Here is a 12550-nt window from a genome sequence, read left to right as displayed (position 1 = left end):
TTTTATGGGGACTGCATATTCACACAAGTTAATGTGTAAACAAGGAACAAGAACTGTAATTGGGAACCTAAGCCGCATCCCAGGTTTCTACGTAGGCAACTCTACTCCTGTGCAGTGAGAAAAAAAAGGCCAAGTGAATTAAATCTTGGATAAACACTGGGGAGAAACTTTGAGAAAACCAATTCTGTAATAAATTAAATACTTGAATGTTGGCTGTGTCTTGAATTGATCAATGAAAACAGAGTTGGGAGCCAGGTGCAGTGGCAGATGTGTATAATCCCAGAGATTCTGGAAGCTGAGGCAGAAGGATCACAAGATCAAGGCCAACTTCACCAACTTAGTGAGACTCTGTCTAAAAATAAAAAGACCTGGGAATGTAGCTCAGCAGTAAAGAGCCCCTGGGTTCAATCCCCAGAAGGAAGAAAAGAAAAGAAGGAGGTAGAGAGGAAGGAAGGAGGCAGGCAGGCAGAGCTAAAATACTATAAGTTTTGCAATGAGCATATGTCTTTTAGGCGGAAAATGTTTTCAACTGATAAGATACAGCATCTGAGGAAAAGAGGCCTCACTAACTATAGTCCGTTAATAGCCTCTCAATTTCTCTCCAGGAGCCATCCTAAAAAGCACAGGTGTGTACGATCTTGATCTATGTTCTTCCTACCCTTCTAGATCTAGGTTATTTTGATGGGACCACTCAAAGCAATTTCTACAGAGCAGTTAATGCTACAGATTGTTAAATGGGCCTGTCCTCATTTGAGTCAACTGCCACCTATTAAAATTTGTGATCTTGGGAAAATTTGTTAAACAATTTCTAAAATTCTATTTCATCAACTGTAAAATAGCAATTATTGCTCCTACTACCTCCCTGTTTTGACTAATCCTCCTCCAGGATTCAGTGAAAACAGTTTATGTAAATAGCTTAGCAAAATGCTAACTTGCACAAAGTCCATTCTCCATAAATGTCAGCTATTCAGATCAATTCCTTGTAGCTAATTCTTTTAAATATATATATATATATATATATAGAGAGAGAGAGAGAGAGAGAGAGAGAGATACAATTTCAAAGTTGGAGGAATAGTGTACAAGGATCTCCCATAAATTCACATTGACCAATAATTTATATTTTATCCCATTTACTTTATGATTCCCTTGGAGTCACTCTTAAGTGAAAATAAAATAGAATGAGAACTGTCTACACGCCATCTCTTACATATCTGTGTCAGCCTGGTTAACAGTGTAATTTTCAGGAAGTTATCCCAGCTTTGTCCCTTTCCTGAGGACAGGAACCTTCTCACATTCTAACTGCCACTCATATCCCAGACTCCATTCCCAAACCTACTCTGGGTTTAGATCCCATCTTGTCTCCTCCTTACACAGTAAATGGAAGTTGGGAAATAAGGACTAAGCCAAGCATTCCGAGATCTAAGGACCTGGAGCTCCTATAGATTTTGAGAACACCCTACGGGTGCGGACTCTGGTGAGAATCAGAAAGTTCTAATATTCCAAAATAGAATGAATATGCCATGCCACTCATTGATCAGGATAACCTTACCCACCATGTTCAGAGGAAAGAAGGAGTGATTGGAAAGTCAGCCATAATGCAGAGAAGAACAACTGCTCCCTCAAAGTTGTAGGTTTTAGGACCAGAGATACCTGAATCATGTCTGTGTAATCAACAAGAGGATTATGTAAATAACACCTGGTTGCCCTGCTGGACAAAGGTACATGTAAATATTAATTTTCAAAAGTCTATTCCTGGGCTGAGGTTGTGGCTCAGTGGTAGAGTGCTTGCCTAGGCTGAGTTCAATCCTCAGCACCATATAAAAACAAATAAAATAAAGGTATTGTGTCCATTTACAAAAAAAAAAAAATGTTTTTAATTAAATTTTTTTTAAAACGTCTACTCCTGAGGAAAATAATTGCTATTTCAGGTTACTAATTCTTATGACTATAGTTTGGAATTATGGTTTGGTGAACTTTTAAATTAAAAACAAAAGCAAGACACATAGTTTGAAAGGTTCAATGATTAAAATCAGCTAGTAAACACAGTAACCGATCCATAAACATGGCACATACTCTGCCCAGTGCTTCTACCAGAGTATCTCACCCATCTTCACCAGACCCTAACTACCTAGCTGTATCTTTATATCTGTTTTTTTATTTTTCATACCCTGATTTGTCTAGAGTAAGAATTCAAGTTCTCAGCTACCACAAAATATGTCCCCTACAAGAACATCTCCAAGGGCCAGGAAGAGTCTTGAGGGTGAAAAACTGTACATCTTGGTCAATCTTAGGTACCAAGATGTTCCAAGATGCCCCACAAATGCAGAAGGCATAGAGGAAATATGAACAAAAACAATCTAGCTTGATAAGTCAGAGAGAGCAAAGGGGCATGATATATGACTACAGTGTGTTGCTGGTATTTTTGCTTATTTGAAGCAAGCTTCAGAGTTGGTTAGGTGTCAACATTATCATGAAGGTTATCCCATACAGATTCTATAATCTGGTCAATGTGGATTCAAATCACTCCTCCCCATCTTACAAGTGTTGCAGAGTCCTGGGCAATGTAACCCCTCAGCCCTCTCAGTCTCCTTATCTATAAAATGGGAATAACAATTCTACTTAGTACTTGGAGTTGTTCTGATGAGTAAAATAAATGATCCATTAAAACACCAGTTGGGAGGGAGCAGGGTTGTGGCTCAGAGGCAGAGTGCTTGCCTAGCATGCGTGAGGCACTGGGTTCGATCCTCAGCACCACATAAAAAAAAAAAAAAAACAAATAAAATAAAGGCATTCTGTCCATCTACAACTACAAAAAAAAAAAAAACCCACTCAGTGTAATACCTAACCAACTCAAAATGCTCAATAATTGTCAACTAGTGATTATGGTTATTACAGTTATTTTAAAGTTCACTGTCTCCACATAATTTTACTTCATTGCCCCAACACATGAGGAAAAGGGTACTGTTTCTGAATTTAATCAAGATTTTAAAATTCTCAGGATGAGTCTGCATGATTTTTCTGACAAGATCAATACACCTGCAATTGGTCAAAGCAAAATTTCAAGCACAAACAAGGTCAAGTACACAAGAATATAAAATACTGCAACAGAGACTTTTTCAAAAGTTCACTTTAAGGATCCAGATTTAAGTTTCACTACACTTTAAATCACAACACAAACAAAGAACTATTTTTTATTGTATTTCTGTGCTCAAACTGATTTTATTATTCACTTAGTTCACCAGCAGGCTTGCATTGGAAATTAAAAGCATGCTTATAATTCTTCAAGGGACTTCTCACTACTTACCTCCTTAGTATAATATTAAAGACGTTTAATAGTTTTTAGGTGTGTTGAAATAATATGCACATCTATAATTATGTCTTAACTATCAATAATAGATTTCAAAATGTTTATGGTTTCTTCTCAAAAGGATAAAAAGGGGACAAAGTGCACTCTTTAAAAGGTCAAGGTAATCTCCCAAACCTGCTGCAGAACTAGGAGGAAAATTAATTACCAAGGAAGAGTATCACGTACCCTTTATTAGACACACTGCAAACACCGTGTGGAAATTTGTTTCAAGTTGAGGAGACTAGGGGGAGTAGGTGACATATCAATACTAATGTGTGTCTAATTCCCTACACAAATGCTGGGTGTGGAAACCCTGGCTGCCTGCAGTCCCTGCTCAAAAGCAGTGGTTCTTTGCCCCACCTGCACACTGATGAAATAGGTGGTAGAAAACTCAAATCCAAATCTGCTACATGACCTATGCTGCCGCCTCAGCCAGTTCAGAAGTCAGGAGGCGAGGAGGCCCCCCTAAACGTATCCTGTATGCCTCCAATAAAAGCCACATCACAAGAACCTGTATGCACTTTTCCACTTAGAGCCTGCACCCCTCAGATAAAAATGCTCTCTCAAACTACAAGAACATACCACTGACTGGACCAAACAGAAAATAGAAAATTTAAAGCCAACAAGTTAAAGACAATTAGAAATAAACTATGGATAAGTAGGTGGCACAAGACCATCTCAAGCCAAGATCAGCACACCAAGGTTCTGTGCTATTCTTCACTCAGGAAGCTTACTTACCTTGAATTTAAATTTATTCAAATCATTCAAAACCACTAGAGGTAGAGCCCATCATCACAGCATATACCTGTAATCCCAGCAACTCAAGAGGCTGAGGAAGGAAGACTGTGAGCTCAAGGCCAGCCGCAGCAACAGAGTGAGACCCGGTCTCAAGCAAAAAGAACCGGGATGTAGCTCAGTGCTAAAGCACTCCTGGGTTCAACCCTCAGAAAAATAAATAAATGAATAAACCACTAGAGGTGAAGGCAAGAGTCATGAGTCATGTCCCCACAACCAATTAAACCCTACATTAGTCTATGAAGCCACACAATCTTGTCCACCTGAAGGAGACAGGAAGTTACTCTGGTGGACCAGACAAGTCAATGGCCACCAGAAAGGCCTAGGAGGAATACACAATAGCAACAAGAGCACCTTTGAAACCAACCCCTAATCAAAGACGGAGTCTCAGGGAGAATATCTGTATGCACTCCAAGAACAAAATCTCACTTATAACAACAACAACAAAGGATTACCTTTATGCTAGCCAGAACAAAAATACAAACATTTATTCTAAGAACCTTTTTTTTGTTTGTTTCAAGGTCAGTGTTCAGAATTTTCATTATTTGTTATCTCATGTAATATTAAAGTCTGATATTCAAAAGCTTTTCTGGATTTATTCATCCACCAAAAATCATGCAGTATAATCCACTTTTTATAACAACAAAATGGCTTTGAAGATAATTTACGTATTAAACTGGTTTATACACTCTCACCTAAAAACCAGGTTGTAGAGGGCTGTTATTTTTTTTCTCCACAATTTTTTAAATAACATATTCATTTCTACTGCACTTATAGACTGTAACTGACTTATAAAACACAACATACTCCAAGAGAGCAGCTCAGTCCTGAGAGCACAGTACCCACCAGCTCTCTCCAGAAGCCCAAGGGCCTTGTCTCACTATGTAACTAGCAACAGAAAGCAGCCTCCAGAAAAGAAGATACAGGAGAACAAAATGTAATGTGTCAAGATCTGGTTAATGCAGGATTCCAGGCTCAGCCTACAATGAGCAAACTCCTACAAAGTGCTACATATTAGGCAAGCAACACTGGCTTCCTCCCCCTCCCATTTCCCTAACCCACCAGCAATCCCTAGTGGGCTCACCAAACACTAACAACTTTTGGGGGGAAGCTAGCAGATTATTTCTGGAAAGTTTCAGAATGGGACTAACAATGCAAAGATGACTAAAACAACTGTTATCATGATCAGTTATCAGCGCGCTCAGTCAAGAGATCAAGAACGCATGATTCTTCTTCCTCAAATCTGATCCCAATCAGGTGTTCCCTGCCTCCCTGAAATAGTATCACCAGCTAGACAAGCAGGCAACATGCTAAAAAACATACACCTCCAAGAGTGGTCTCTCCCCTACAGCACATCTATTCTCAAGCCAGATTGATTTAAACTCCTAAATATTTCTCAAATCTATTTTTCTCCATCACCATGGCCATCAATCTAGTCCAAATTCTTGCTATTTCCCCATCCCTTGAATCAAAACAAAAGCAAGTAAGATACCACCCACAACCTATCCTCCTTCCTCCACCGGCCTACCAACTCAATCTTCTTCAAAACACCATTCTGCTCATGTCAAATCTGCTTAACACATATCAGTAGCTCCAACTGCGTTCTTCAAAAATCCCAAATTCCATACCCTGTAAACCCTGTGCAAGCTGGATACTGCCTGCTTCTCGGGACTCATCTCGAAATTCTGTGAAGGCCTCAAACATGCAGCTTCCTTCAAGTCAGTTGGCACTGCCTGGAATGCCCTTACCCTTTCTTCTACGGCTGCGTGGGTGGCAGTGCTAAAGCCACTTCCTCAGGGCTAAGACCACATGCATGTGGTTGAATCCCAAAGTCAAAAGCTTTCACTCTTTCCATTATCCACTGCACAGCAGCAGCTTTATTTACTTATTTATTTATTTTTGGTAGGTCTACCATATTTTCTCATGTCACCACTGTGTTCCCAATTCATGGCAGTCTATCTTTCAAGTAGCAGGTACCCAATAGTTGACTTAATAAATAAGAAAATAGATTAAACAGGAAACCTAATCAAAGTCCAGAATCACTTGCCACAAAAACCAAGACTGATGCCTATGCAGGTAGTGTGAGGCTCAAGGGTCCACTTAAAAAATATCTCCAACTTCACATTAGCATAAGCAAATGAGACTGAGAACCAACCAGACTTTTACCAAGTTTAACGTTTCTTCATTAATTGACTACTCTTTTTTTATTTTAAAAAATAAGTTTTTTTAAAAAAAGATGTTTTTAATTTTCAAAGTAAAAGCAAGACAGACCCTCCCAAAGAAATGCTTCTCTGAGAAAACAATTATGTTTGCAGTTGCCCAACACTGGTAAAAATGTACAGAAATCTAGTTATGGTAATGAATACATGCTTCTAAAGTGAAAACAGTAATCAAATCTTGAAATAATTATCATTGCATTTTTCTAGATGGATAATCATAGTTTTACAAAAGAAAAGAAAGAAAACTTCAAACCCAGTAGAGGTAAATTATTATTGGCTTTAAGAACACCTTTAAGAGCTATGTTTTTATATGCTGTAGAAGCCAGAAGGTACTTTTGACTCTTACATGAAGACAGAGTCTTTTCCAGAGCCAGCTCAGTCTCCAACAAACACACACCCAGCAGCTCTCCTACAAGACACTTTGCTAGGCACCAGAGGACAACTGTGACTAAGATAGGTTCTGTAGTAACTGGGTGACCAGCCAGAGGCAGTTTGTTTAATTAATCTCTCTGGACTCTAGTTTCTTAATTTGTAAAATGAGAAAGTTCAACTAGCTCTCTAAGGTCCTCATGCTCTAAATATCCAACGACTCTAACAATTATAAAATGAATTTCTATTTGATAATATCATTATGATTTCCTATTTCTATTTACCCTTTTTACCACACAGATGTGATTTCATTTAAAATTCCTAATACATTGATAAAAGTAAAACAGAGGAGCAAGAAGTGTTTTTAATTACTTTTCTTCTCTTAACCACTACATAATCAGCTTTGAACTTAAGCCATAACTGCAACCTGAGAGACCCAAATTGCAACAAATCATTCCAATTTTATATTTGCAGAAAACCAAGTGATCGTTTACTCCCAATTTCTTTTATATTTTTACATCATCAAACTGATGATTTCTTTAAATGTCAAAAGATTTTTTTTACAAGACTAAATAATAGTCCAGCATAGTGGTGCACACCTGTAATGCCAGTGAGTCCCGAGGCTGAGACAGGAGGATGACAAGTTTCACTCCAGCCTTAACAACTTGGCAAGACCCTCAGCAATTTTAGAAGACCCTGTCTCAAAATAAAAACTCAAAAGGGGATGTAACTGAGGGGTAAAGGGCCCCTGATTTCAGGCCCCAGTACCAAAAATAAAAAATGAAGCATAAAGTTTTCACAAGAAAGAGGAATTATTTATCTCCCAAACTAACAAAGCTATGATGATTTTAGAAAACTGTTAAGATTGGAGAATGCTAAATTCTGACTTTTGAATGACATAAAAAGAAGAGCTCTTTTTCTACTCATGTGTCCATATTTGAATAAGACAATTTAGAGTCACACAGTGCCAATATGGTCCTGACATCATCTCAAAAATCACCCAAAATATTCCTTCTCCATTCTTTCTAGTGAATTTAGCTAAGCAACCTACATACATTTATATGCCTATGTGTTTTGCACATAAAAATTACTTGAATTTTGAAAATGAATCACTTTCTAAACATGAAGTTTTAAGAGCCATTTTTTGTAGTCAAACACTTTGCTCAGCCCTAAACATTTTTATTCTTGCAATGCCTTATTTATAGTACATGGTTATAAGATGTTCATGCTGTTTGCTAGGCCATGGTGCTTGCTATCAAACCCAAAAGGCTTTATTTGGATAACGAAGGATATGAACGGTAACTAGTACCTCTAAAGTTAATCTTAAAAAGTCAAAGACAAGCATTTAGTTACTCATAGAAAGAAATATCTCTCTTATTAGATGATAAACTCCCTGAGAGAAAGTACTGCTCTTATCCCTTGTTTTACACATGGAAGGCTTGCCAAGATTTGCCTAATGGAAATAAACCAAATGCTTGGTAACTGGAGACAAGCAAACTTTCTCATGCACAGGGAGTAAAATGCTGTAATCCTAGGTTTGAAAAAACCACCCTAAATTTGGCATTTACATGGCTTTTATGGGTTACACAGCAGGTACACAAATGAAAATAATCTTTTTCTTTAGGCCTGTTTAAAAACTCAAAGTATGTAATTATTGAATTTGCATCTGTAATAGGAAAAGACTAACATTTCCTTGATACACAGTATTATTAATGTACCTCTCAGAGGTTCGTTTTAACTGAATAAAGGTATGAGTAGCCTAGAAAATTCTTATTATGGAAAAGTTTTTGAAAAATGATTGAAAACTAGACCAAGTCCAGGTAAACCTATGCAGGTACTATTTAAAACTAAGTTACTACATATGTTATTTTAAATTTGACTTCCATATTTTCAACTTGGAAGGAAGAGTGCTAGTTTCCTAGAAAGAAAAGTGTTTGAGATTTTAACCACCACCTATACAACCACTCTTTATCATTTCTCTATTCTGCCTTCCATGTCAAGACACAGAAAAGGAAGCAATTTTTTTAAAAAGCTAGTTTAAGAATAAATTCATTTAGAGTTTAGATTTCCATAACAGTGTTTTGTTATAATTCCTTCCTTATCTAGAAATTCATTCGAAATTGAAACCATAAACCTACAGCAGAATTTATCAAACTTCAACTTAGAATTTGTACAGTGAGAAAAATAGGAAATATTGAGACTATAAATAATAAAGCACAGAGCACCAGAAAAGAATTCCAATTCCTGAGAGTTGGGCTAAGGAAATTCACCTGTTACAAGTCTGACAAAAATCCATTATGTTCCTTAATCAGATTATTTTTTAAAAATGGGGGGATGCCATATTTCCACTACTGGACAACATAAAAAAAAAAATAGCTGCTAAAATTTGCTGCTCCGGTCCTTTTCCAATTCCAAATTCTGATTTTACTTTATAACTTTTTTTCTGCGGTAGTTGTTCAGGGAAAATAAACTTTTCACGAGAAAACTGGAAGACGTAAAATGTCTCCTCCTTATCACCTAGAAAGGCAACCCGAGTCCTACTCCGTGCCCCAAGCATCTAGCTTTCAGCCTCTTTATTATCATTGTCAATGAATGGGCCCCAGTCAAATGAAAGCTGCCATTTTAGGGTAAAGACTGGAGGGCTTCTGTTGTGCAACAGCAAGACAAAAACACTGCGCGACAGATGTACTCTGGGGGCTGGGGGAAGGATTCAACTTCATAAAATCACTGCTCAAGTTATTTCTGAAATAGGAATTACCCAGTACTTGGACATTACAGCAATCTAAATGTAATTATAACTAGGATAAATCAGGTACTCATGCTGCTAAGGTCATAGTCACTAAGATTTTTTGTCCCCGTTAGAATAGATCTGTGAGGAAATAAAGAGATGTATTTTTCCCTACTGATTATTATGTACGATGAGTACTTCCCCCACACACACACACTTACTGAAAGAATTGGGGGAAAATAACACTCAACCCCTTAATAAGGTGTCGTCCACTGCAAAGACAGCTTAAATTAAATTTTTTACAAAATAAAAATCAGGGCCTTCATATAATCCTTTAAAACTAAATTAAGATATTTAATGTATTCCAGAAATCAAGCCCAGAGGATAGGTACATTTTAAGATAAGTTATTTAAATCGATTGCTAGATAATATACAATGGGAAACTAAAAAGTATACTTAGCAAGTGGAAAGCTGGATAGTGTATCTAATTCTAGCAATTCAAAAGGAAACTCTCCATGTGGGTTGCTACTTTTCTTTTGTCCATTGTCTGTTCAGAAGAGGGGGAAAAAAAAACTAGTTTAAAACCAAGGCGTGAACAGTCTCTAAAAGTGACCTCCAGGAAAACCGTCCTACCCTAGCCCGAGCACTCCCCGCACCGCCCGCTCCATGGGGGCGCTCACAAAGCGGGCGACCGGCCGAGAGTTTGGGGTGCGCTCCCACGGCGCGGGGCTACTCGAGGCAGAGCCATCCGGAGAAAGGCGGCTCGGTAATGATGGCTGCTCGGGGCCGGCGGCTCCTTCCCCGGAGCCTCCTGACCAGCCCCCCCAACCCCCGCCCCGTGTCCACCGACCTCCCCCCACCCGGGCCGCGCTTACCCCGCGCCGCTGCGCCCGCCCCGCACCGCAGCCCACCCGGTGTCCGCGCCCCCGCCCGAGCCCCGCGTCTGCGGCGAGCCCAGTCCCTGGTGCGAACCAAACAAACAACGCGTCCCCCGCCGCCCTCCTTCCTCTCCCCGCTGACCGCTTGGCCTCCAGCCACCTCACCCGTTCACGCTCCGAGCCGCGGCTCTCTGCGGGGCAGAGCGCACCCGGGCCAACTCGGGGGCCACCTGGTGACCCCCTCCCCGGCGCTGATCCACGGCAGGCTGGGGGGTTGGTGGGGGCGGAGGACCCGAGTTGCGTTAGGGGGTTAAAGTCGCTATTATGCAGTCGCCGCCGCCGCCACCACCGGCCCGGCCAGCTCGGCAAGGTGGGGTCCCCTCCTTGCCGCGCCTCCCCGCGCTGGTCCCGGCCCGACTCCCTTTCTTCTCCTCCTCGCGCACTTGGGAGCCAACGGGGAGCCCTAGGAGCCACGAGCTGCAGGCTCGCAACTCCGCGCCCGCGGCTGGCACCGACTGGGCTCGGGACGCCCCCCGCACCGCGTGTTCGCGCCGCCCCCGCCCCACGCGGCGCCCCGCGCACTTTCCCCGCCGCCAACCCACCTCGCCCGGTGGCCGTCCCCTCGCGGGCTGGCGCCGCAGCGCCGGGAGGGACGCACTTTGTTCGCGCCCGTGCGGCCGCCGCTCCCGGCGAGCGCGGCGTGGTCGGTCCGGAGCGGGGGGCGGGGGCGGGAGGCGGGGGTCGCCGCCGTCCCCGAGCCACCGCCGCCGCCGCTCAGCCGCCCCGCGCCCGCGCGCCCATCGCCCGCTCGCACTTGAGTTGAAGCCCAACTTTTCCTCCTTCCCTTTTCTCTCCAATGGAGCCGGCAACTCGTGCTCGGCGCCGGCGGGAGGAAACGCGCTCGCGCTCCCCCGCGCGCAGACACGCTCCCTCCTGTCCCCCGTCCCCCCCCAACGCCGGCAGCACAACAAAAAGCCATTTACATGCGAGGAAGTGACCCTCGGCCGCACCGCGCGCCCCCGCCGCCGCCAGTCCTGCGGACGCAGGCAAAAGTTGGGGCGCCGGGCGGCGCTCCGGGCGCGGGTTCGGGCCCCGCGGGCGGCGACGCCGGCGACAGGGAGCGGGCGGCGCTGCGCTCCTGCGCCGGCCCCGGCCCCCGCCCGCCCTCGCCCCTCGCCCCGCACACGCCCAACTCCTCGCTCCCAACTCCTCGCGCGGCCCCGGCCACGGCCCGGAGCGATTTCCTGCCGCCGCCGCCCCTCCCGGGGGCGCCGGGCGAACTCTCGCGCTCACCGGGTCGGTCGGTGGGGCTCCTCCGCTGCCCTGTGCCGAGGGGAAAACAAAACGCAGAGCGGGCTCAGGAGTTGGCTCGGCGGCCACGGCCAGGGGGCTGAATCCACGGGCGCAGAGTTGACCAGGGGCGAACGGGGCTCTGGCGAGTTTCAGGGTCTCCGGGTCCCCGGGCCGCCTCCTCCGCGGCGCTCCTTTGTGTAATTTCACTCGATTCAAGTTTAATCCGATAGTTCCCGAGCACGAGCGCGTCCGCACCACCACGGCTCAACCCCCGCGCCGCCGCCGCCGCCGCCACCGCTGCCGCCGCCGCCGCCGCCGCCGCCGCGGCCCCAGCACGCCAGCGCCTGCGCGCGCCCCGCACGCCGCGCGCGCCCGGGACAGCGGGGCCGCGCGCGCCCGCCGCAGGCTCGCGCCGCGCCCGCGCCCGCGCGCCGCCACCTGACGTCAGGCGCGCCTGGTATAATTTATGCAAGAATTCGGCCGGGGTGGCGGAGGCCGAGGGAGAGGCCGAAAGAAAGGGGGCGGCGCGGGGCTGCGGGGCCGCGGGCTGCGAAGGGCGGGCTGGGCGCCACTTCCCGTCCCTGGGCGGGCGCCGGCGCTGCGGGCGGTTCTCCCCACCGGCGGGTGCGCGGTCTCCGCGCTGCCTTTCTCGCTGGGCTCCTTGGAGCGCACGGCCGCGGCGGCGCCCGGGGCGCGGGCTGGAGAGGGTGCCACGTTTCCCCGCGCAGCACCTTCGCGGAGTCAGGGTGCGCCGCCCCGGGGCAGGAAGCGGAGGCTCCGAGCCGACAGCGATCCTCTTGGCCACAGCGAAAGGTTTCCAACGCTGCGCGGACGGCGGCGGCTGGAGGTGTTTGGATGTCTCTTCTGTAATTATCCTTCAACTTGAAATTATTTTCCCACATGAAATTATTTGGAATGGACA

The 12550-nt window shown here is 44.7% G+C and overlaps 1 protein-coding gene across 3 annotated transcripts in view; it reads right to left on the bottom strand.

Moving 5' to 3' along the window:
• The window catches only part of Chd7 (chromodomain helicase DNA binding protein 7), a 184066-nt gene extending 172154 nt beyond the window's left edge, over positions 1-11912 (bottom strand). For all 3 annotated transcript variants that reach the window (XM_026390793.2, XM_026390794.2, XM_077801441.1), the window contains exon 1: positions 11629-11912. The gene's annotated coding sequence lies outside the window, so the exon portion shown is untranslated. The remainder of the gene's footprint in view (positions 1-11628) is intronic.
• Between the last annotated feature and the right edge of the window lie 638 nt (positions 11913-12550).

Source organism: Urocitellus parryii, chromosome 7, assembly GCF_045843805.1.
Source record: "Urocitellus parryii isolate mUroPar1 chromosome 7, mUroPar1.hap1, whole genome shotgun sequence".
In the NCBI taxonomy this organism is placed as follows: domain Eukaryota; kingdom Metazoa; phylum Chordata; class Mammalia; order Rodentia; family Sciuridae; genus Urocitellus; species Urocitellus parryii.
Note: the sequence above shows the minus strand (reverse complement) of the source record. Positions and strands in the feature narration are given on the sequence as shown.